Source organism: Monodelphis domestica, chromosome 6, assembly GCF_027887165.1.
Source record: "Monodelphis domestica isolate mMonDom1 chromosome 6, mMonDom1.pri, whole genome shotgun sequence".
NCBI classification, from domain to species: domain Eukaryota; kingdom Metazoa; phylum Chordata; class Mammalia; order Didelphimorphia; family Didelphidae; genus Monodelphis; species Monodelphis domestica.
This window is the reverse complement of record NC_077232.1, coordinates 187,392,218-187,418,889: the sequence shown is the minus strand read 5'-3', so window position 1 is coordinate 187,418,889 and position 26,672 is coordinate 187,392,218. Positions and strand designations below refer to the sequence as shown.

The window sequence follows — 26,672 nt, the reverse complement described above, 5'->3', positions numbered from 1 at the left end:
GTTGATAAAATGTATTGCATTCTACGTATATCCACTATGTGTCCATGTATTGTGTTTTGGATCACTCTCAAATTTAATTTTTTAGAAACTTGCATATCACAACTCAACAATCCTAGAAAAATATTGTTAGAGAGTCAGACCATCCTTTTAAAGCATGGAAACACCAATAAGTCATCAAGCATTTATCGAGTACCTGCTTGTGCCAGGCACTGTGCTAAGCATGCATAGCTAATGTTCCTTTGAATAGACCATTTAAATTAGAATATCCTTTTTAAGGGCCAAGTTTTTTGCTATTTAGTTATCCACTTACATTTATGAATCTTTTCTTTTTAAGAAATCCTTTTATTTTAGTGCATCTGGTTAAACTTATTGGGCGCCATAGTTTGAACTCTTAGGTACTGTTTAGGGAAGTGGAATTTAGCCATACTGGAGAAAAATTGCTCATGTACATCAGTTTCACACAGACTTCCTGATTTATGAAAACTGTTCTAAAGGCACAGTCAGCTTGCTGGTGCCAGAGTCAATAATTTCCCCACCTGATTTGTGGTAGTTTGCTCTCTTGGCTATAGTAAGCATTATCTACCCACTCTCTGATGATGTTAGTTGTTCCACTAGATCAGTAGTAATAAGTCTCAATTATTCATAGGAGGGGGAAGTTATCTAAATGTACTGTATTTATCATGTTTCCATGTTTCAGAATGTGCTCTCTGTTTTAAAGTACAATACAGAAGACATTTTGTTCTTGTAACTATAAATGATATCTTGGATTGTTTGTCAACTTTAAATTTTAAAAGTAATTTTTTTGGATTTTTTATTATTTAGGAAAGCTCTTAGACCATCAAAAGAACTTTGAAAAGACTGCTCAAATATTCGGTAAGTATATATTTTTCACTATGGTATAAATAATATGACTGTGTAACAAGACATTATTTTATATTGCATTAGTAATATTTTTTAGTCTATTTTGCTCAAAGGGTTTGCTTTATTTCTGGTTTTATAACAGGTTTTTACTCCATAGTTAGACAACTTATCTAGTATTAGCTGCTGCTATGTTTGGTTTTGTGTTATTTATGCAGTCATAGCAGCTAGCAACATTGTCTGTATTTACATATCAGAGGCAGTAATATTATTTCATAAATTTTAAATTCCTGATTGTATTTTTAGTGCCTATGAAAGTGCAAATTAAAGTCACTGGATTAAAAGTGTGTTATTGTTAGATACAATTCATCTTTCAACTCCATCAGACAGTTCCATTTTTATTTTCAATGATCTTTTTTGTTTTATTCCTGAATAGTCTGATAGTTCATAAAAATGATTCCTGTAGGTCAGATTTATTTATCTCATTATTATTTCTCATTAATTATTTGATTACTTAATATATGAGTGCTTCACAATAATAGAATTCAGATAATAGATTATTGAATCCTTAATTAAAATTATATAATTTGGTATTTTCTGGTAAAAAAATCTTTGTAAAATAATATAAATTTATAGAAATATAATGATCCCCTACAGTGATGTTGCTCATTTTCAACAAAATGAAATATGTGCATTCTGAATAAAATTCTTTTAATTCTTATTCTAAACAGATGGATCCTTTTAAATGAAAGGTTTCTATACTATTTTTACAAACATTTCTGATAATATCTCTGCAAGTATGCATTTTACCAAATAGTGTTGCAAAAATGTTTTTATTTGTTATAGTGGAATATAGGTATATTCATATTTTTAAGTTATTAAATTATAACAGTTTTTTTCATTGGCTTTTTAGCATATAAAGTCATTTAAACTGTATTGTCATATGAAATAATTTCTTTCTGATTCTTTTGGCATCTTCATCTACATTCTATAGTAAGAATCAGCATCTCATAATAAATTTGAAGTTTAAAATTTTCTATCTATACTCATATGTATATCCAACACTGTTGTTTGTATATTACAATGAAGTTGGAGTTGTGTGCTTTAGGAATCTTTTTTTTTTCACCTTGAAATATAATAAAATTTCTCTCTTTGGGTTGATAGCACGAACCTAGATTGTTTTCATATCTATACAGAGTTAATATAATGAAACGTAAAAAAATTGAGATTCTAAAAGTTGATAGCAATAAAGTATTAGTTCTTATAGATATCTACTGATCTTTCTTCAAAGAAAATAATAGATTTATTCCCCAGGACTTGTGCCCATAGAATTAACTTTAACTTAGGTTTGCCCTTTATGTTCCATATCCTTTTAATCATGAAATCTCATCATCATGTCTACTTAGTATCATTTACCCCAGTTAAAATCTTTATTCCTCAATTCTTCCTTTTGTATATATCATCTTCTTGCTATAGATTATCTTGAATATATCTACCAAAATAATTATTTTTCAGCAATATTGATTGTGTCATTCAAGAATATATATAGTAGCTCCCTTTTTACTTCTTCATATTTAAACTATTTGTTGTAGCATTCAAAGCTGTCTGTCATCTACTTCACTGTGTTTGTTTAACCTATTCATTTCTTGTCTATTCTAACCATACTGGTCTTTTTATGATTCTTTGAACATGCTATCCTTCTTGACCATTTTATAACCTTAATGCCCTTCCACATGCTTAGACATGACTAATTTTTGTCCTTAAGAAGCCTTTGCTGATTTATTCCTTTTGTTTCTTCATGTCCTTTCATGTTTATGTATACACTGATACACTTCCATGTATGTTTCTTTGTTACTTGTGTTATATATAATATAAAATCTTATATTTTGTTTTGTGGGGTAAAAAAATCCTTCCAGGACTAGTGTCGCATATCTAAAATCCTCCTTAAGATAAAATCTAGTTGAATGATACACTCTGCCCTCCTAAACTGTGTTTCCCTCTGAATTTCTATTCTTAAAAGAATGCCTTTTTTGGGAGGGAGAGTGTGTCATTATTGCTAATCTCTCCTTTCCTTGTCTCATTTAAAAAGAGTAAAAAAAAATCCTTCTAATATAAAAGCCTAACAAGTAAAATTAATCCGCATATTGTTTTATTCTAAAATGTATGTCTCTTTCTGTACCTTTAAGTTCATTACTTCTGTCAGGAAGTGGGTAATGTACTTCATTATAAATTTTCTGGATACATGGTTTGTCATTGCATTCATCAGCATCTCTAAGTGTTTCTAAATTCTTTAAAATGTTTGAATTGTTCTGATTCTGCTCAGTTCACTCTGCATCATTTCATGCTACTCATGATTCTTTGAAATTGTTGTTGTTGTTGAGTCATTTCAGTCGTGTCCCAAATCTTAGTGAATTCATTTAGAGTTTTCTTGGCAAAGATTGGAGTAGTTTGCCATTTCTTTCTCCAGCTCATTTTACAGAAGAAACTTAGACAAGCAACAAAAAGTGACCTGCCTATGGTCTCAAAGCTAGTATCTGATGCTTGTATTTGAACTCAGGTCTTATACTTTCTAGGCCCAACACTCTGTCCCCTTTGCCAGCTAGTTTTCCTTGTTATTTTTTAAAGCACAATAATATTTCATCCATATGTCACATTTTCTTTTGTTAATCTCCGGTTGCTAGGGTATTCCCTTACATTCTCCTTTGGGATCTGTAAATTGATTTTAGTGCTATCTTAACCACACCCTCTCTTAATGCCTGTTTATTTCCTAGTTCAGTTTTATATAATTCTTTACCAAACTGTTTAATTCATTATCCATCTCAGAGAAGAATGAGGTTCATCTAATATCCATTCTTCGACTCCTTCTTCCAAATTTGCATAGTTTTTTTCATGTGTGGCAAATAGCAAATGTCCTTTTCTTCTTCTTTTTATACTAATATATTCCTTGTACCTCTTTTCTGTTTTCCTTCTTCAAAACCTGAGAAGAGAACCAGTCTCCTCCTAAAACCTCTTTTTCATATTTCACTGTCACTTGCTTCTGAAGAGATTCAGGTTTTTAAGTGACATTTGTTTCTTCTCCCTCATTAGAATGTTAGCACTACATCATTGTAAAGTTCCTGCTAGCTGCTCAAACTTATTTTTTCTCACTTTCTCTTGACTGCTTTGCTTCAAATTCCTTTATTCCATTGATAGATTGTTTTTGTCCACCCCTCCCTTTTTAGGATTATACTCAGCTTTTCAGAGTCAATTATTCTTTGTTATAAACCTATATCTTTTACCTTTTGGTACATTGCGTATCCAGATTTCTAATTTATAGTAAAAATTGTCAGATCTTGTCCTGATTGTGATTCTTTGGTTCTGCTCTCTGAATGTTTGTAGTCTTTTTTATTTGGCAATGGACCTCTGGTAATTCTTTGGAAATAACATCCCTCAGGACTTTTTCTACAGGGGCTTTCTAATTAAAAAAGAATTCAGTCAGTAGAAATTTTGCTTTTCTTATTCTTTTCTCACTGAGAATGAAAGAAAAACATGCCCTGTTAAAGACATATAATTGTTTAATTGTTTTTAGTCATGTTTGACTTTTCATGATTCTTTTTTGAGGTTTTCTTGGTAATGATTGTGTTTACAATTTCCTTCTCCATCTCATTTTACAGATGAGGAAACTGAGGCAGTTAAGCGACTTGCCCAGAGTCACACATTATATATCTGAGGTAACACTTGAACTCAGATCTTCCTGACTTCAGGGAGTTCTATTCACTGTACCACCTAGCACATCATAACCCATATTTCACATACAAGGGAAAAAAGGATTCAGAAATTAAAAGATTTATTTGGGGTCAAGAAACTCATTAGTGCCAAATTTAGGACTGAAACTTGAACATCTTTCATTTAAATTTTCAAAAACCATACCAGACAATTCTTCTCTTCTTTTTATTCCTCAGTCTGGATTTGAGAAGTAGTGTTCCTTGGACCTATTCCTGGCAGACTTTCTTTTTACAAACTTCCTTGGAACTATATCGTTCACCCTTTAAATCTCTCCTATTCCTAGGAAGTTCAGATTTTCTACTAGACAACACAATTTTTATAAGGAAGTAAGTGGTGTCCTAGAACTTCAACAGTGGTTACTATCTTATTTAGAAATCTTTGTAAATGTTTTCCTCACCTATAAATAAACAAATGAAGGCTTGGCCTACACCTTTAAAAAGATTTCCCCAAGTTGTAGAATACAAACTTTTCTAGTTGTATATCCTCTTTTTGGCAAGAGAGCACAGAAACAAAAAGAACCATATGGAACGATGGCAAATATAATTGCTTGGCTAAAGTATATGCTTTGTTGGTATTAATGTCCCTGAGAACTAGGTTTAATTTCAACTTTGTTTTTTGATTTAATAAATATTTTATCTTCCATGTGCCAAGGGTATGATTCTAAGTAAATACTGAGAGAGGGATACAAAGATTAATAAGATAACTGCTTAGAAGGAACTTAAAAACAACTAGGTGTATACAAATATAATACTAGTAAGCTGAAAGAATTAGAAATAATAAAGTACTATAATAGGGCTTGGGAGGAAGGGATCACTTTTGTCTAGAAAAGGATTGGGGAATTTGGTAAAGATTTATTAGGTTAAACAAAGTATACCATATTCTTATTACTTATCCTCCCCTCTTTGTCCATATGATGCATTTTCCAATTTTTATGTTTTCTTTTCAATTTTGCAAATGTCTCAAAATCTTTTTTTAGGATGTCAGGATTCAATGCCCCCTCCACCAAAAATCTACACCATGTTAAAATTCTGATCACTTTAAAAAGAATACAATTTCAATTTTTATTTTCCTTTCATTTCCAATCAGATCACTGTCCATAATTATCATACAGAGTCACAAAAATTTAGTTGTTTAAATAGCACTGAATTTGGAGTCAGAGGACATAGCTTTGAATAATGGCATTGCTACCATGCATCTGACCTTGTGTACTTCTCTTAACTTCTGGAGCTTTCTTTTCTCCTCTGTAAAATGAGGAAGTTAAACTTGATGATCTCTTCTAGCTCTAGATCCTATTGTCTTTTCTTCTTTATCTTAAGGGCCCCTCAAGAACTTTCTGAAGGCCTACTCTCATCTCCCTAATTGAGGTTAGAACTAAATTTACTGTGCTTCCTGGTAAGTTGCTGCTTTTAGGGTGTTTACATTTCAGTAATATTGCTTATATTTTCGAAGTAGATTATAGGTGAATTTGATTTTTCCCAGCTGATTAGTGGTAGCTTCAATATTTTTATTTGGTGGATATTCCAACAGAGTTTTTCTTATTTTAATTGAATCCTGATTTGGGGACAATTTGTTACCTTTTCCCCATATCTTCTGGCTGGATCTATAATACAGTTTTTTCAGGGAGAAGAGCTAACACTTCAACTCTCAGCCTTAGAGAAAAGACTGAAAGACTTTGTTAATACGGAGGGACCAAATAACTGGTGAACAAAAATTTTCTAACAATTAGAGATATCAAAAAGTGGAATGACTTTTCCTTCTCTAGAAGTATTCAGAAGGGATCAGAATAAATCCCCACCAGACTTGTTATAGATCAGGCATGGGTTATACTAACTGACCTCGAAGGTCTCTTATAACACAATTTTGTTGCTTTCTCTTAAAACCTCTTAAGAACTTTAAGTATTTTTGCTTGCAAAATATTTTTGCTTCTAAAAAATTCATAGTTGATTTTTTAAACCCATTAATACTATTGGTTCCAAGTCAGAAAAGGGATACTGGCTAGGCATTGGGGGTTGATCCCATGACCTCCTGATTCTGAATCCACACAGCTACCTAGCTGTCTTCAGACATAGTTAATTTGTTGTGTAGGAAGGATTGTGAAGAATTCATTTAAAAATTTTAAATAAAATGTTTTTCTTTACTCCTTTAGATCTATGTACTACTCAATAATTGCTGAAATAGCATTTTTCCTAACTAGCTATCTTCTTGATTTATAATTTTTAGGTTTTATCCTAAAGGAAGTTAATTGGATTTAGCAATATACATCCATTTTGTTTTCTTGTTAATAAATTAATTTTTTTCAGGATATTTTATAATGTTAGTGTCATAGATTTAGAGGTAGAAAGGACCTCAGAGTCCCTCTAGTCCAACCTCCATATTTTAGAGAGAAAGAAACAGACCCAGGATGATTGTGACTTACTCAAGATCACACAGATGATAAGCATCAGAGATGGAACCAAATGTATATGCCAGGGGTCCCCAAACTTTTTACCCAGGGGGTCAGTTCACTGTCCCTCAGACCCTTGGAGGGTTGGACTATAAAAACCTAACCCTAACTGGGCAGCAGTATACACAGTGCGGAATTCTTCCTCTCCCCCCAGATCACCACTCACCATGCTGACATCTTCCATTGTGCAGCCACATAATCCTTTGCGCGGTGCCTCATTCTAAGGCATCTCGCAAAGGATTTTGTCACCAGAAGTAGTACTGTACGTGAGTGACGCCACACTTTGCAGTGCTGCCACATATAGGGCTCCTCTTACTGACCACCAATGAAAGAGGTGCCCCTTCCGGAAGTGTGGCATGTGGCCTGTGGGTCATAGTTTGGGAACCCTTGGTATGTGCTCTTGTAACTTACCTTATACTGTTGGATGTTGCAAATAAAAATTAAATGTAATGCAGAACAAATTTTCTATAAAACTGCATAAAATAGGAAGGATAGAAATGAAAAATTTAAAGACAGAAGTACCCCTTCTACTTTTCTAAAGAGTGTTATCGCACTGAGGATTGTTCAGGGTGGGTTGTGGTAACATGACTTAATAATCATTGCCTTTCTTTTTCATTCCTTCTTCCATCTTATTTGGTTCATTAACTCTATAGTGAGACAATTATGCTGTTTTGTCTTTAAGATCATTTTCTGGTGCTCCAATGCCAGGAGTGGCTTCTTTATAACTCTGGAGCCTATAGTTTTGGAATATTGATCCTTAGAGAAAAAGACCAAAGGCCTAGTAGACAGGTTAAAAGACAATATTCAAGAATCATCAAAGTAGAGCCACATTTTCTTAAGTCTTTCTGTTTCTCCCAATCCTGGATGTTCTTTTCACTTATGACCTCATGTCCCCACCCATCCCTCCCCACCCCACCAATCGCCTAGAATTATGACATTTTTACTTGTAGAGGATCTTAGGATTCAGATCTGGAAGCAACTATAGAGACCATTTGGTCTACCCTCTTATTTTACAGGTGAGTGTACTGATGCCCAGAGTGGGGAAATGACTTATCCATAGTCACTCAGCTAACAAAAGAGAGAACCATATTCTAGCCTAGTTTTCTTGACTTTCAAATCCAGTAAAAATAAGATCCCTAATGCATATTCCTATTTAAAGGCATTTTATACAGTAATTTATTTATAAAAGTAGCCCTGTATTAAACTTGTTATAAAATTCCATATTGCCTTTGCTATATTTAAAACATATTGATACTGCCACAATAAAAAGATGCATATAAAAACAAAATAAAATCTCAATTTTAATGGCTATCAATTACATAAGCTTTTAATTTTCCCCTAATTCTTTAACTTGGAATTATTATTTTTCTTTTAGAAAGTGCTATTGAACAATCATGCCCAATGAATTTTTCCTTAATTCTTAAAGTCTACTAGGTAATTTACTTTGTGACCAAAATAAATTAGATTGTATAGCAATGGGAATGTTTCCATTCATCTGTTTTTGAACCCTGCTTTCTCACTGTGACAAAATTCCATAGGGTATTTTATATCATAGGATCATTTTACAAAATTAATTTCATCAATCTCATAGATAGTTTTTATGATTGTTCAAGGAGTACGGTATCTGATGTGAGTACTTGCCAAGCCCTTTTCAGGGCTGCTCATCTATCTTTGATGTCCTCTCTTCATCCAATTCTCAGTTGTGGCTCCAAGAAGCAATAGCATGAACAGTAGTCATACCCTATAAAACCATGTGGGCAGAGGGGCTAAACCAGGATTAGGATAACCCATAGCCCTCAAACCCATCATGAGTTAGTGGGATGCCTACCTCAATTGTGTGAAGACTTTCCCCAGTAGAATGGGCAGATGAGAATAATTTGTTCCCATGGCATGAAGGCAACTGAAGCAAGCTCTCTGGAGTGCTTTGAGCTTAATTAGATAATGAAAATGCCAAGATCATATACTTTGTTACAGGCCACCACTAATTTTCCTGACCTTTGTCTTGCCATTGAACTTTGATGACTCTGGAAGAGATTTTTTTTATAACTTTGCCTCACTTAAATCTAATTTATTCACAAGTTAAGAAATCACATCCTCATTCTGACATAAGGCTTCTTTGAACACTAAGGACAAATGAGAACAGTTCTAATAAAAAAGGATGGAATATAGGGAGCATTTTTTTTTTATAAGAGTGCCAGTACTAATTAGTAATAACTAAAAGGAATAAAAACACAGTAAAAGCCAAAAACAAATAACAATGCAATGTAATTTAGGTTTTCTTTTGCCTTCTTAAATTGAAACTAAAAAGTTTAAAACTTCAAACAGCATGATGTGTAGCACTTTTAAAAATTTAAAGAACATATATGTATTGATATGTCTAAATATTTTCTCCAGTTAAGGGAAGAAGACAAGGAGAATATAGGAAGAATTATAAATATATATCATCACAATCAAGGTATACTGACAGTGGGATGGGTCAGATTGTGGCTGGCCAGTATCTGCAAAGGAGCTAGAGCTCCATGCTCAGGGTAAGCAATTGGATAAGGTTAAAGCAATTAGTTACAATAGAAGGAAATATAGAGTGAATGCCTTCTGAGCTAGTGGTGTGTCTTAGCAGATATTATTGATGTATGAGCAGAGCTCAACTAATCAGTGAGGTTTGACAGTAAGCATTAGGTAGAAGTTTAGGCTCTGTAGAGGTTAAGTTGCATCATCACCCTTTAGCATGTGGAGATAATGAAATAAAATTGAAAAATCATGGGATAATATGGGATGGGCAAGAAAGTACTTTAGTCTTGAAGGAAAGAGGGTCTTGGTATTGGATTTCAGCAGAATCATAGGCTTTTAGTTGAATTTAGGGTTATTCTAACCCAACTGTACAAGTTTTGCTCTCTACAACTTTATGTATGTGTCTTTTGTTTTTACATAATCATTTGTTGAGGTTAAAGATGCCTTCTCCTTACTTGAGAAACCAATCCTTGTGTCCCAGTTATGAATGAAATTGGATGATAATGAATTATTTTTTTGGTTATATTGCTCTATTGTCTTTGTTAGGATTTCATTTATAAATTTTTATCATTAATCATTCATGAAATATGTTATATTCTTGTTTTGTCTTTCTCTGGTTTAGATTTCAAAACTATGTTTGTCTTAATTTTTTTTTTGTCATAGGAATAGCTTTTCAGATAGTTGATAGAATTTATTTTAAAATCCATCTACCCCAGTTCTTCTCTCTCCCCCTATCCCCACCACATTTTGATCATTCTTTCAGTTTGTTTCTAGCTCACTTCTTGAGATTGGGTTGAGGTCTCTGTTTCTTATTTTGTTAATAAGAATATTTTTTTATTTTGGTAGGGCCTTATCTACTTTTGAATTCAATTTTGCCTGTTGATAGTTGTGTGCTGTCATTTATGTTAATTTAAACATTTTTCTCTCCTTCATGAATTTGTAATATAAATTTATTTTGTGGTTTGTTTTTCTTAAGCTTTTTTTTTCAAAAGTTACAGTTTTCAAATGTTCTTTTTTCCCCCTCCTACTTCCTGTTGCCTACTATAAAGAAATAAATAAGTATAGAACTCTATGATATACAGTCAAGCAAAACATTTTCATATTGGTCATATCCAAAAATGAATATTTCATTCTGTTTGTTTAGTCCATTTTCTCTCTAATGAGATTAGTAGCATTCTTCACTAGTCATACAGGATCATGGTTGGTCATTGAATTCACCAGAGTTTTTCTTTCCAAAATGTTCAAATTTTGTTTTAGTTTGTCTTCTTTTTTTATGATTGCATTGGTCAGAATTCTAAAATTTTTTTTCAAAGTTGCTTTTCTTTGTAATGTTGTCATTTTATAAATTGTTCTAATTTCACTCTGTGTCTGTTCATAATAGAGATCTTCCCTGATTCCTCTGAAATCCATTTCATAATTTCTTACAGCATAACAGTAATCCATTTCATTCATATACTATAATTTGTTCATGGACAATTTTCTTTTCTTTTTTTAAATTAATTTATTTGGTCAATTTAGAACATTATTCCTTGGTTACAAAAGTTACATCATTTCCCTCCCTCCCCTACTCCCACCCTTCTTCCCACAGCCTATTTCTATGTTGTTGGTGTTTGCATTAGGATGTTCATTTGGAGTCTACATCTCCAGCCATAATCCCCTCGACGCATGTATTCAAGCAGTTGTTTTTCTTCTGTGTTTCTACACCTACAGTTTTTCCTCTGAATATGGATAGTGCTTTTTTCCCTAGATCCCGCCAAGTTGTTAAGGATCACTGCATTGTCACTAATGGAGAAGTCCATTACATTCGATTGTACCACAGTGTATTGGTCTCCGTGTACAATGTTCTCCTGGTTCTGCTCCTTTTGCTCTGCATCAATTCCTAGAGGTCATTCCAGTTCCCATGGAATTCCTCCACTTTTAATAAAGCTTTTAATCCTTTGAGCACAATAATTTTCCATCCACCAACATATACCACAATTTGTTCAGCCATTCCCCAATTGAAGGGCATCCCCTCATTTTCCAATTTTTTGTTACCACAAAGATTGCAGCTATGAATATTCTTATACAAGTCTTTTCAATGGTTGGATTAATTCACAACTCCACCAGCAATGCATCAATCATGATTATAATATATAATTATAATTATAATCATGACAGTTTTCTTGACCATGTTAGGTAATAATTTGTTAATCTTTTAGAATTTAGCTCTTAGTTTTTTGGGTTTTTTTGGGGGGGTAGTCTTTATTTTCATTTTCTCTACCACTCATTTAATCTTAAAGCAGTTTTATTTCTGTTTTGGGGTCGAATCTTTTTTCTGAGGTTTTATTTGCATACTTAATTGATCTTCCTATTTTATTCATAGATTTTTCAGAGAGAAATTTTCCATTGAGTACTGCATTTTCTTTAAGCTATAAGTTTTGGCATGTAGTCTCTCCTTTTTTAAACTTTTACCATTCATCATAGTGTAACAATTTTTAAGACAGAATTGCAACAGCTGGCAAATGGAGTTGCCCAGGGTTGCACAGTCCTAGCTGTCCAAGGACATATTTGAACCCATATCCTCCTAACTCCAGGCTTAATGCTCTGTGCACTATACCACTCAGCTGCCCCTTTTGTCTCATTATCATTCTCTTTAAAATAATGATTGTTTCCATTATTTGTACTTTTTGACCCATTGATTTAGGATGAAATTATTTACTTTTCATTTAAGAAGAAACCAGTTTTAGACTCACATTTCACACTATATAATAAAGATAAGCTCCAAATGGGTATATGACATATATATTTATGTCATACTATAAACAAATCAGAGAAACATAGAAAAGTTACCTATCAGATCTATGAATAAGAGGAAGAATTCATAACCAAATGATAGAGAGGATCACAAAAGATTATATAAAATTTACGTTTTCGGACAAACAAATCTAGTAAAGCCAAAAATCAAAAAGGAAACCCCCAGAGGGGGAAAATCTTTTGCAGTAAATTCTCTGATAAAGGTCAAGTTTCCAGCATATATAAACAACTGATTCAAATTTTAAGTATAAAAGCCATTCCCAAACTGACAAATGGTTTAAAGAGAATGTTGTCCTTATATAAGTCTTTCTCATCATTCTTTTCCATTTCATTTTTTAATTTATAAAAGCCTTCAAAATTATTCATTCTTATAATGTTGATATTATTATCTAAATTCTTTTTCTGCATATTTCACTCTATGTCAGTTCACACACTCTTATCACATTCAGGTGCTACTATTTATTTATTCATCCATTCTTGTGTTGATGGGCATCTCCCTAGTTTCCAGGTTTTTTTTTTTCACATCACAAAAAGTGCTACACTTTTTCCTTTTTTCTCTTTGGTTTTAGACTTAGCAGTGTTAGTAACTGAGTCACAGAGCATGTACTCTTCATTGTTAAACAAGTTTTTAAAATTTTTTTTTCATATACTCTTAGAAACAATTTTTGACAATTGTTTTTTGACATTTTAGACTTATATACCTCCCTGAGGTAGTAGTCTCATATAGGTTCTATCAGTGGTTTCATTTAATGCAATTTCCATATTGCTCATGTAATAGAAGATACATATTGTACATATAATAAAAAAACTTATAAAAGGATAAAGTAGAAAATGACATAATTTCATCTGCAACCAGACTCTAATAGTTTCTTCCTTGGCTGTGAATAGCATTTTCCCTCATGAGTTCCTTTTGTTTATTTTGGAAACTTGCTTTGCTAATAACTTAATCTAGTACTTCACAGTTGATGATTGTATAATATTTCTGTTACTGTATACATTGTTCTCCTGACTTCATTTTGCCTCAGTTCATGTAAGTCTTTCCAGGTTTTTCTGAACTCATCCTGTTTTCCTTTCTAATGGAGCAATATTATTCCATTTCTTTCAACAACCATATACAACAACTTGTTTAGCCACTCTTCAAGTGATAAACACACCCTCAGTTTCCAATTCTTTGCAACTACAAAAAGAGTTGCTAAAATATTTTGGTATAGGTAGATCCTTTCAACATGAGTCCATATCGTTTTTCAGAATGGTTGTATCAGTTCAAATTCAACCAACAGAGTATTAGTGTTCTATTTTTCCCACATCCCCTCCAATATTTACCATTTTCATTTTTTCTTATGTTTGTCAATCTGGTTGACATGAGATGTTATCTCAGAGTTGTTTTAATTTCCATTTCTCTGATCAGGAGTGATTTGAAACATTTTTTCATATGACTATCGATAATTTTAATTTCTTCCTCTGAGAGCTGCCTGTCCATGTCCTTTGGCTATTTTTCAATTGTGAAATGCTTTGTATTATTATAAATTTGGCTCAGTTCTCCATATATTTGAGAAATGATATCTTTTTCAGAGACATTTTCTGTACATTTTCTACCCCCCCTCCTCTGCCCCAATTTGTTGTTTCTCTTCCATTCTTTCTTGCATTAGTTTTATTTGTACAAAATCTTTTAAATTTAAGGTAATTTCAATTATTTCATTTTTTATGGTGTTTACTATGTCTTATTTGGTTGTAAATTTTTTCCTTATACCTAAGTCTCAGCAGGTAAACTTTTTCATGTTCCCCCTAATTTGTTTATAGTGTCACTTTTCATTTCTAGATCAAGTATCCCTTCTAAATTTAGCCTGGTATATGCAGTGAGATATTGGTCTATGCCTAGTTTCTGCCATACTGTTTTAGTTTTCTCAGAGGTTTTGTTTTGTTTTGTTTGTTTTTGTTCTTATCAAATAGTGAGTTCTTTACCCCAAAGCTTGAATCTTTGGTTTTATTAAACACTAAGTTGCAATGTACATTATGTTGGTTACCTAATCTATTCCATAAATCCACTACACTATTTCTTAGTAACAGATTGTTCTGATGATTACCACTTAATAGTATAGTTTGAAATCTAACTTGATCAAATCCTCTTCAATTTTTTTTCATTGATTCCCTTGATATTCTTGGCATTTTGCTATTCTATTCCAAATGAATTTTGTTGTTATTTTTCCTAGTTCTATGAAATAATTTTTGGGTAGTTTGATTGGCATGGTTAGGTAGGATTGTCATTTTTATTATTGGTTCTATATATATGTGCAATTAATGTTTTCCCAGTTGTTTAGTTTTGATTTTATTTACTTGAAGAGTGTTTTGTAATTGTATTCATTTAGTTTCTGGGTTTACTTTTGTAAAAACACCCTCAAGTATTTTATATTGTCTAGAATTTCCTTTTCTATTTCTTGCTGTTGGACTTTATTGGTGAAAAGTCAAAATGCTAATAATTTATGTAAGTTTCTTTTATATTCTATGATTTTGCATCATTTGTAAAGAGTGAGAATTTTTTTCTTCATTTCCTATTCAAATTTCTTTAATTTCTATTTCGGCTCTTGCTATTTCAAGCATTTCTAGTACAATATTAAATAATAGTAGTGGTGATGTATATCCTTGCTTTATCCCCACACTTATTGGGAAGGGTTATAGTTTCTCCTCATTACAGATAATGCTTGCTGATGATTTTAGATTAGACGCTACTTCTTAGTTTAAGGAAGGTTCTATTTATTCCACTGTTTTTTAGTATTTTATAAGGAATAGGTATTGTATTTTGTCAAATGCTTTTTCTGCATCTATTGATATTATTGTTAATGTGGTTGGTTATGCTAATAGTTTTCCTAGTATTGAACCATCCCTAATATAAAGCCCATCTGGTCATGTTGTATGAATCTTGTTATATAATGTTGTAATCTCCTTGCTCATATTTAAAATTTTTGCATCAATGTTTATTAGGGAGAGTAGTCCATAATTTTTTTTTCTCTGTTTTAGCTCTTCCTGGCTTAGGTATCAGTACCATGTCATAAAAATTGAGTTTGGAAGGATTCCCTCTTCCTCTATTTTTCCAAATAGTTTATGTATTATTGCAGTCAGTTGTTTTTTGTTTTTTGAATGTTTGGTAGAATTCACTCATGAATCCATCTGAACATGGGTCCTTTTTCTTAAGTAATTCTTTGATTTTTTTTCAATTTCTTTTTCTGTGATATGTTGTTCAATAACTTTTTTTGTGTATAATTACAAATTGATTTCCATAATGTTTGGACCCATTCACAAGTCTACCAACAGTGGATTTAGTGTGTCTTTTCCTACAACCCCTTCCCACATTCATAATTTTCCTTTTTTTTTTTGTCATCTTAGCCACTCTAATTGGTATAAAATAGAACTTCAAATTTGCTTCAGTTTGGGTTTCTTCAGTTATTGTAATTTGGATGATTTTTTCCCCTCATGGCTACAGATAGCCTACATTTCTTTTCTTAAGAACTATGTACATGAGGGAATGATTCTTATTTTCTAAATTTCTATTAACTGATTATGCCATGTTATCTTGGAAATAAAACCTGTTAGCAAAGATTTTTTCCTAGTTCTTTCCCTTTTTAATTTTAGCTATACTGAAATATGTGAGTGAAAACATTTAATTTTATATAATCAGAGTGAAGCCATTTGTCTTTCATGATCTCTGTATTCCTGTATTCTTTGTTTTGATATGTATTCTTCTATTCATAAAGCTGATGAGAAAAATTTCCCATTTTTGTCTAATTTGTTTATGTTTAGCTCATCTAACCAACTACTCTTTTGCCCAACCAAATTCTAAATTCCTTGAATTTAATTTTTTATTTTCTCTCTTGCCATTCCCATTATTTTAGTCCCTCATACTACCTCAATGCATATATCCAGTCAGATATCAACCATATCTTGTACATTTTTCCTCCACGACATATCCATCCCTCTTCTCCATTTACATAGCTATTAGTCTTATTTAGGTCTTTATGACCTTTCTACTACAATATTGTAATACTCTCTTATTGATGTCCATTCCTCAAGTTTATTTTCTCTCCATTCTCCAGCCATTCTTCCTGAAGCTGCCATAGTTTTAAGTATCTAAAGTACAAGTCTAACTGTGCTATTCTCTTAGAAACTCCACTGACTCCTTACTGCCTCTAAGATAAAATAAAATCACTTCTTTTAGGCTTTTATAGCCTCCTGCAACCTGGCCCCAAATCATTTTAATATTATTATACATTATTCCCCTTCTAGAATTCTATATCCAAGTAGTATGTTTTTCTAGGATTCCTTACAAATGAAATGCCATTGCTCATTTGTTCCTGTTCAAATTTGGTCTCTTTATGTTAGTCAATCTGGTTGACATGAGCTGTTCCCTCAGAGTTGTTTTAATTTCCATTAACACTAACACTTAAAAGCTGTGTGATCTTGGGTAAGTCAGCATCCATTAGACTTAGTTTCCTCATCTATAAAGTGGTAACAATAACATTACCGATCTCTGAAAGTTGTTATGAATGCAAAATGAGATGTTTGTAAAGTGCTCTAGAAAATATAAAATCATAATATAAATGCTGAGTGAGTTTTAGAGGCAGTGACTGTTCTGTAACTTAAACCTAATGAGCTAGTTCTTGGCCTTGCTTTTCTTGTTATTATTTGTCTTTGTTAATGTCATATTTCCTCCCTTTGTACTTTTAACCCCTTTCTTTGAACCTGTGATCTACAAAAATGGAAATATTTTCAAATTTTATTAATATTGAAAAGAAAGGTGACTAAGAAATGCCAACAACTGCTGAATTATGTTACTTCTTTCTTGTCTTTATAGAATCTTTGAGAATCATCTACACACACATGCACATTAACTGCTTTGAACATTTGTAAGGACAGACAAGCTTTTGCAAGCAGCATTCAACAGTGGATTACATCTTTTACCATGTTGCTCTTGCCTGCAAAATGTAAAAAAATATAAACCCCTTACTTTTTGATTATGAAAAAGCATTTTATTCTTCAGAGCAATATTTTGCCTTTTTAAAGGCTGTCTTCCACAAAGGTGTCTTTCATTCATAGATCAAAATCATTAGATGAACCTTCTTCATTTGGTATGAGAGAATGGGACCCAGAGTAGAAGATAGTTTAGAATTGAATTGGGATAGGTCTAGATTTTGAAAGGAGGAAAGAACTCAGATGAAGAGAAATAATCTGAGAAGCTACTTAAGTAGCTAAAGATCACACTCAAGATAAAGACTAGGTTAAGGAAGATTTAAAGTATAGGGAGACTAAGAGTTATAGGGACATATGATCAGATTGAGAAATGTGAAGACTTTCTCATTATGGAAATGGAACAGTTGTATATAATGTTGAAATCCAAGGTGTATCCATTTGGGTAACATTAAAGTGTGGATTATTTTAGGCTGCTGCAGTTTTTAGAAGCTTTAGTTGGAAGAAATGGGTCATATTTAGGGTAGCGAGGAGATTCCACAAAATTCAGCTCTTTAATTCAAGAAAAATTAATGTAGCTTCTTAAGATTTGAGATTATTTTAAGTTTTGTTTCTTCATCCCTATTGCCTAGCACCCTGCCTGGTTTATATGGGGTGCTTAATAAATGCTTCTTTAATTGATTTAAATGCCTTATTTGTGACAAGCACTCTTTCAGAGTTCCACAGCACAATATTTTCCCCAAGTAGCCTATATTCTACTAGCTTTGATAAGACATATACACAAGTATGTATTTAGGGCAGAATATAAATAAAAGTCATTGGGTATAGATAAAGTAGTGTGAAAAATGAGGAATCTTAAGTCACTTTTAGCTGCTTGGAGGCAAGATGTGTATGGAAGGCATTTTGAAGGAGATGGTACTGGAATTTATCTTTGAAGGAAAAGATTTCAAAAAGCAGAAATGTGCAGGTAGTATGTTTCAGCCTCTGCAAGAGGAGATAGTCTGTACTAATGCTTAGAACTAGGTGTTGTTTTTCAGAGATTGGGGAACAGCAGCTGGTTATCCAGTTTGTTGGATGTTACTTTATGTGAAAAGGAATACGTAGTACCAACTTTTTTTTTTTTTAAATAGGGTAGAGAACCTTGAATGCCAGTTTTGAGTTTTTTCCAAATGGTAATGAGGAGACAAAGCTTTTTGAACCATAGTAATATTAATTAGTATTAGTTAAGTTCCTAGTGGTTTGAGATAAAGACTTGACTTAAAATTCCACTGCAGGATCTTTTCATCTCATTTTTTTCAGTCCTATTGTTATGTAACTTTCCAGTTACATGTTCTTTTTCTTTTTAATACCTTTTGATTTCCCTTATATAATTTCAGGAATGGATAAAAGGAAGTTAGTTAAAAGATTTGCATTCAGTATACTTATTCAGATATGGTATTTCAGTCAGGAGACAATGCCCCCAATAGTCATTTATCTCCAAAATCAGATATCTGAGTTTATACATAGTCAACAAATTTCTGTTTCAAGGAGAGGATAATGTCTTTTATGGTCCACAATATTAAATGAAAATTGTTGATCTAAATTGTAGAAGTGGCCTCAGAATTTGTCTTCTCTATTTGTAATAGTTTGACTTTTTTGAGAAGATTATAAACAATGAATCATCTGTGTTTAGGAGTTCTAATATTTAAGATTGGATGATTTGTTTAGAGCATGAAAGGCATTAGAGAGCCTTATAAGGTGGTACAGATGTCAAACTTAAACCTTATTTGTCTTTACTTTTAACACTGAATATGGTTCATGATATTGATTTAAGTGAAAACTAAAAATTAAGAATTGATAGAGTAGGTTTCCATTTAACTTTACAGAATGATTTACTAGGCCAACTATTTTGCTGCCATTGATATTTTTAGAATTGCTATTTCCATTTTGGTTAGTGCTAATTTGTTTTATGCATTGGTTGTATTTTCCTATGGATTAAAGGTTAGTAATGATTTTTTTTAAATATGGGGAATAAAACTAAAAATGATGACAAACTAATCCCAAGGGAGACATTCAGCTTCTTGACCTAAAGGAATTGTGAATTTAGAGTTAGACTAGGATGCTTCACTCATTTTAAAGTCAATTAAATTTATTTGATTTTTGTTTAATTTACTGTTATGATGAGAAGATAATCTTTCCTTCTCATCTCCACCCTTCCTCTTCTTGTCATCTTGATCTTAGATTAATATGGCTAATCCTAGTGATGGGGAAGGGGAGACAGGAAGATAGAAAGTTTTTTTAGTTTCCTTGGTAGAAAGCATATGAGACTCATTCCATGTTTTTTTATTTTATTCATTGTAAGGTAGCTGGTCCCCTTCTGAATTCAAATAATAAAGAAATGACTTAATGTCACAGCGTTCATTTGGAGTTTGACTACTTTTAAGTCATCTTCAACTTAAGGGGATTTTTATCTGTCTAGTGAAAAGATTTTTAAAAATATAATGTTAAGGTTATTTTTTTGGTCTTGCCATTCATATAGTCAAGCTGTTCTTAAATTTTTGTCCTTGATATGTTTTCGAGGTTAGTTGTTTTTGCTATGTGTTATTTTAGATGCTCTTCTGTCTCCCCCCGCCCCCCCCCCCAGTCTTAACTTTGTTTTGATATTTCTTGTTGCCACATGAGTTTTTCTGCTTCTATTTGGTCTATTTGAATTTTGAGGGAATTTGTTGCTTGGGTAAGGTTCTGTACCCTCTGTGTGAAGCTGAAAATGAACAGATTTGGAGTTATTCTCTCTGGTTTTTATGTCTTTTTGTCTTGAGGGACCCTGTTACTATAATAGTTCCTTGTGATGAGATTCTTTTTTTGTTTTCTCATTCTTCCAGGCTATTTCCTTACTAAAGGCTCGGTATTAGGGTTGGGTTATGCAGTGTTACTCTTGTTCACAGACCTCTTTGTCTTCCTATGCAGAGGGCTAGACTAGATAAAGGATTCACTATGCCTTTTTACACCAGAATTCTGTCTATTGCATTTTCTAAATCTATTTGGAGAAGTTTGTCCTATCTGTTTTGTGCTAAGACTATGTAAAATGTTTTCAGGATTAAATTATCCTTACCTTCTTTTGTGGATTCACATTCTTGTTTGCTAAATTTTAACTCTGTGACCTTGGGCAACTCACTTAATCCTTGTGCATTTAAATTACTCATTTTTAAAATGAGAGATTTAGACTAGATGATCTCTCAAGTTCCAAGTCTAAATATAGGATCCTGTGGTCTTTATCTTCTCAATGCATGTTATCCCAATTTTTCTTTCATTCTTATACTTTATCCTGCATTAAAATTAATAGCAAATGTTCTTTTTTCCTTGGTCACATATTATTGCTATAGTTGAAATGTTGACTGGGCCCATCTATAAGTGAGACTAAATTTAATAAAACTTAATTTTAGTTAATCCTTGTTTTATAAATTTATAGATCCAAATATCTCATTTATATGAACTCTGATACATCATAGTTGTATAACTGAGACAAGTCACTTAACATCTCTTAAACCTTAGTTTCCTCATCTGTAAAATGAGAGGAATGTGTTTTTTTTGTAAGAACAGTGAAAGCCATTCATTTGTTTATTATTATCAGTCTGTTCCATTTTCAGAGCAGGTGTGGATTAAAATTGTGTGTTATGTAAAAATTGTGTTTTGGGATGAACTTGATCTTAAAGTCATCTAATTTTGTATTTTGTTTAGTATTGATAGGAATATTTAGGTTCAAGTAAACTGGTTGTCTGAATTATCATTAAATGTCAGTATGTTTAAAACTCTTAACATATATGAGAAAGAGATTTCTGAAATTAAAATTGGCTAGACAAATTGTTTTTTCGTTTTTTTTTAAACTCAGTGAGCCTCCAGCAGACTCTATTATATAGGTAGGCTTGAGACCATTATCCTGTTAGTTGATATTTGATTTTGGGACCGAATAAAACATTTTTAAGCCAATGGAGAATTAACACAGAAAGTTGATTTAACTAACCAAGCAAGGATACACAGGGAGGATTTAGTAGCACTTAGCTTATGTAGATACACCTTCTTCATCTCTATGGAAATATGTTTTCCAGCAAAGCAGTGTGTATTGACTCCTGTGATCTTTATGGTCTTCTGATATCCATCAAGTTGAAGAGACACTGACTAAATGTAGATGAGACTTTTTAATCCCTTTAGAAGCTTTCTCAAGAAATGTAGGAGCTATTTAGGTCTTAGTGATAGCTTTGTTTCCTTGGGGGAGGGGGTTGGGACTAATCCATGTTGCTGAAAATGAGAAACCTTGATCTGATCTTAGATTCCCATTAATCTACTCAGGGGTCCCCAAAATTTTTACACAGGGGGCCAGTTCACTGTTCCTCAGATCATTGGAGGGCCAGACTATTAAAAAAACAACTATGAACAAATCTGTATAACACTGTCTGGAATAGTGGAGGCTGCAGCATTGGCTCTGATAGGCCTGTCACACCTTGCACAGGCCCATCACCTCCACCACTAAACCGGGCAGCACTATACACAGTGCAGAATCCCCTCCCCCAGATTGCCACTTACCATGCTTGATGTCTTCCATTGTGCAGCCACATAATCCTTTGCACAGCGCCTCGTTCTCGTTCAGTTACTCTCAGAACAAGACTCCACGCAAAGGATTATGTCACCTGAAGCAGTACTGTATGTGAGCAATGCCACATACAGTGCTCCTCTCACTGACCACCAGTGAAAGAGGTGCCCCTTCCGGAAGTGTGGTGGGGGCTAGATAAATGGCCTCATGGGGCCATAGTTTGGGGACCCCTGATATACATCCTGATATTTTTCACCATTGGGTTTAGGAATATCAATATGTGGTGGAGTGCTTCTTGCACTTGCAATGGCAAGAATCTGACCTAGCTAAGTGGTTGGTAATTCTTCCAACATATTCCTTATCTTATTTTTCCCTTGTTGGGTCTTGACTTCTTTGCTATTTTTTTATTCCTTATATTTATGTTTTCATGAAGAGGAGAGGAAGATGGCAGAGGTTGCTGAACTCATTTGGATGAGGATTAGGAAAGCCTGTATTATGTTGATGATATATTTTGTCAGTATTTTTTTCACTTCAGCTGTGTCAAGGCAATATCTATAAATGTGCAAAGTAAAAGCAATGAAATATATTACTTACCTACATTTTTTCTTCTGGTTTCCCCCAATAAAACTTAGACTTTTGAACCAAAGACTGAACAGATTAAACAATTAAGTACCAGTGGCAGCCAATTTTTCCAAAAGAAGCTGTCACTTTCATATTGGTATTGATTGCAGAATAGCAGGTCTTTTTATTACTTATTCTGCTTTCTGATTGGTTGAATATCAGAGAAACATGTCATTTTATTTTTTAATTTTTGTTTAAAAATTTTTTTAAACCATTACCTTCCAACTTACCATCAATACTGGCAGAAGAGTTGTAAGGGCTAGGCAGTAGGGGTCAAATGAATTACCCAGGGTCACATAGCTAGGATGTGTCTCAAGTCATATTTAATCCAAGATCAATCTCTAGGTTTGTCTCTCAATCCACTGAGACATGTAGCTGCCCCTAAGCATGTCATTTTATCAGACAATTCTGTATTAGCAAAGAGTTTCCAGAGATACCAGCATGCTTTCTGTACTAGTTTCATAACCTATAGTAAGAAACATTTAAATTGCATTAGCAGAAGAGTTTCTTGTATTTCTTAAAAAAACCTATGAGATTAGAAAAATTGTTGCTAATACTTGTCACCATAATTTTTGTTTTCTTTTTGCAATTATGTGTAAAGATATTTTAATATTTGTTTTAAAAATTTTGAATTTCAAATAATCTCTGTCCCTCCCCTCTTCTTGTTTTTGAGGAGACAAGCAGTTTGATATAGATATTACATGTTTAGTCATGCAAACATATTTCCATTTTAGCCATGTTGCAAAGAAATATACAAAGGCCAAAGAAAAATAAAGAAGGTAAAAAAAAGGTGCTTCACTCTACATTCAGTAAGTACCAGTACTTGAGATATTAGATCATTCTCTCCTTGATTCCACAAGCAATAACTTTTAACTCCTTCATTGTCTACATCACTTCTATCTTCATATTTCTGTAGTCTCAAAACTTTTGAATTATTCTTAAACTCATCCATAGATGCTTTCATTACCTTCCAGACTTTTGAGCCTTTCAGTCTGAGTCTCCTTCTGAAGTGTATTTTGAATTCATTTGAATTCATTTTCTTCATTATATAGTTATCACCTTGGTCCATTTGTACCACAACTTTGTAATCTTTTTCTAGATTGCTATAATAGTTTCCTAGCTAGTTAGCTAGTATCATTGCTGCATTGTGTCTTGAACAGTGTTGTAGGAATAAAATTGTTTTATTCTGATATGTTGCCTATAACTTCTTTTGGCTGAGATCTTCTGGTGGGCTGAGTAAGTAAGCCTTTCAAACACCCAGATTCAACTCCTCTGGGCATTTCATTTTACTTTCTCATTTGACTGTCCACTCAGTGCCATGTCTTGCTCACTTCTCATCTCTGTACTTTACTTAGAATATTGTTATAACGTATAACATTGTGCTGCTTGTCATAATGTATTATATTGTTATATCTTATTACATCTATAATGTAACATAGTAACTTATAATTGGTTTATTGACTCTTCCCCTTGCTGTGGAAGGTACTTGGTCCTTCCCTTCATGTATCAGACCTTTCCTGGTCCACTCCATCTTCCTCTTTGAGGCTTTTTTGTATTTGTTTTTACATGTTTGATATATTTCTACATGCATGTGTATATGTAAAATAAAATGGGCATGTCATCTCCTCCATTAGAATGAACACACCTTCTATGCTGTGAATCTTTTGTTTTTTTTTTTATTCTTAATGTTTACCATGGTACCTATGCAATATGTTCTTAATAAATGTTTATTGATTAATTGGTTTTACTTCCAAATTTTTCCTGTATGTCTGCTTTCTATTCATAGGGTCATAAAAATCTCTTCTTGCTTCATAATTGGTATCTGCAGGCCTGACTTACTAAACCTCCTTGATCAAGAACTTCAGTATTTCCTCATTGCCTATAGGAAAACCTACAAATTCCCTTGTTTGTTTCCTTAATGTCATTTGCAGTCTGGTTTCAATTTACCATACCAAACTTCTTGCATATTACATTCCTTATCACGCTCTACTCCAGCTATACTAGCCTACTTGCTGTTCCCTATACACAATATTCCCTCACTTACTTCCATGCTATCACAACCTGCTATGTACTATTACTGGATGGCACCTTCTTCTTGCCTCCAACTCATAGAATATTGACTTCCTTGAGCTCCAGTGACACTTTCTACAGAAAGTCTATTTTAATCCCCTCATTTTTAATGCTTCCTATTTACTTCATATTACTTTGTACATATTTTATTTTTACTTCTCTGCATATATGTTGTATTTTCCCAAAGAGAAGATAATCAAACTCCTCAAGCGTGGAGATGTTTTAAAGTTTTGTTTCCTTATTTTTAATGCCTACTGAGGACAGGGCTTCTCTAATATTTTGAATCAGTGGACAAGAGAAGTATACTTAATCTGATGTGCTATGCTTTCTTTCAAAACTAATGTAGCAGCAACACAAAATTCCATAATAGTATGATGCCTATCAAATCATTCTATACACTCTTGGTTTTTAACTTCCAATGGTTTATTCTCTGATTTTGAGATACTTTTCCAGCCCTGCTCTAACTTTTCTTCTCCCCGTTTTCAGTCTCACACATCCCTTTCTTTTACCATTTCCCTCGTCCTAGATTTTAGACCCCCTCTTTCTTCAGGGTGAATGGAAGGATAAGATAATTTCTGGATTTGACTGTTTGGGATCAAATTGTTAATTGTTGTTATAAAAGAATGTATAATTTCCTTATGTGTCTTATGAGTAACACTAACTTCTATAGGTACACAAAGAATTTTTCTTTATTTGTACTAATTTTAAATTGATCATTCATTTGGGAACTGTAACTCAATATGAGAAACAATGGTTTAGAATGACCAGAAATCTAGTGTTCCAATCCATTTTTTTTTCTTCTGGCCTAAGATGTTACCAAGTTAAAGGTTTCATTTCTCAAGTATATATAAAACTGAGTCAAATTGTTAAGAATATATGTCATTCCTCAATTGATAAGTGGTCAAAGGATATGATCAGGCAGTTTTCAGACAAATAAAGCTATCTGTAGTATGAAAAAACACTAATCATTATTGATTAGAGAAAGACAAATTAAAACAACTTTGAGCTACCACCTCACTCTTATCAGGTTGGCTAATATGACAGAAAAGGAATGACAAGGAAGCCATTGTCACTGTTTTCTATTAAAGTACCAAAGCCTTCAATACAAATGAACACCAAAATATATATTTTTTTAATTTTCCAGTGATATCAGGTAAATTGGTGTAGGTCTTTTGGTTTTGTTTTTAGATTAAAAAATAAAAGTAAAGTAGAAACAATGCCTTTCTGAGATGGAAAAGCCTTAGTGTTGTCCAAGGTTCCACTCCTGAAAGCCCTGTGTTTTTCTTTTGCTAGCTTGATTGCTCCCCTTTCAAGTTTGAGTCAGATGGGACTGGAGTGCTAGAAGTGAAATAAGGTAGCATCCTATTTCTCAACAAGTAACTTGGAGAGCTAGTGCCTATTTGTTTGGGCCCCATTACCCATAGAGGGAGACAGTTTGTCTTTTTCACAGGAAAAGATGACAAGAAAAATGGTTGCCCATCCAGGACTGAACCTTCACTACAGTGTTATGGTCAAGGATGGGTGATGCTGGACTGTCATATACATTTTCCTCCCTAGGGGATTTAGAACTGATCTGCCCAACAAAGAAGTGAGTTATATGTGTAAGATATAAAAAGATAAGAAAGGGGCCAAGTTAGGAAAGACTTTGAATGCCAGAGAATTTTATATTTGTCCCTGGAGTTTATAGGGAGCCACTGGAGTTTATTGAGTAGGAAAACAATTGAAACAAACAGATTTGGGTTTTAGAAAGATCTTTTTTTTTTTCTTTTAAAAACCCTTACCTTCTGTATTAGAATCAATACTGTGTATTGGTTCCAGGGCAGAAGAGTGGTAAAGGCTAGGCAATGGGTGTTAAGTGACTTGCCCAGGGTCACAGAGCTAGGAAGTGTCTGAGGCCAGATTTGAACCCAGGAACTTCTGTCTCTAGAGCTGGTTCTTAATCCACTGAGTCATCTAGTTGCCCCCTAGAATCATCATTTTAAATAGATGAGTGGAAGATTGACTGGAGTGGAGAGAGACTTGAGGCAGAGAGACCAACCAGGTATAAGAGGATGAAGACTTGTACAATGGAGGGTGGCAGTGTCAGAG

The 26,672-nt window shown here is 33.1% G+C and overlaps 1 protein-coding gene across 7 annotated transcripts in view; it reads left to right on the top strand.

Moving 5' to 3' along the window:
- Positions 1-26,672, top strand: part of FBXW7 (F-box and WD repeat domain containing 7) — a 263,842-nt gene that overhangs the window by 78,042 nt on the left and 159,128 nt on the right. For 5 of the 7 annotated variants that reach the window (XM_007496236.3, XM_056802769.1, XM_056802767.1 and 2 more), the window contains exon 2: positions 823-873. The exons of the other annotated variants lie outside the window; for them this stretch is intronic. The gene's annotated coding sequence lies outside the window, so the exon portion shown is untranslated. The remainder of the gene's footprint in view (positions 1-822; positions 874-26,672) is intronic. 7 annotated transcript variants of the gene reach the window in all.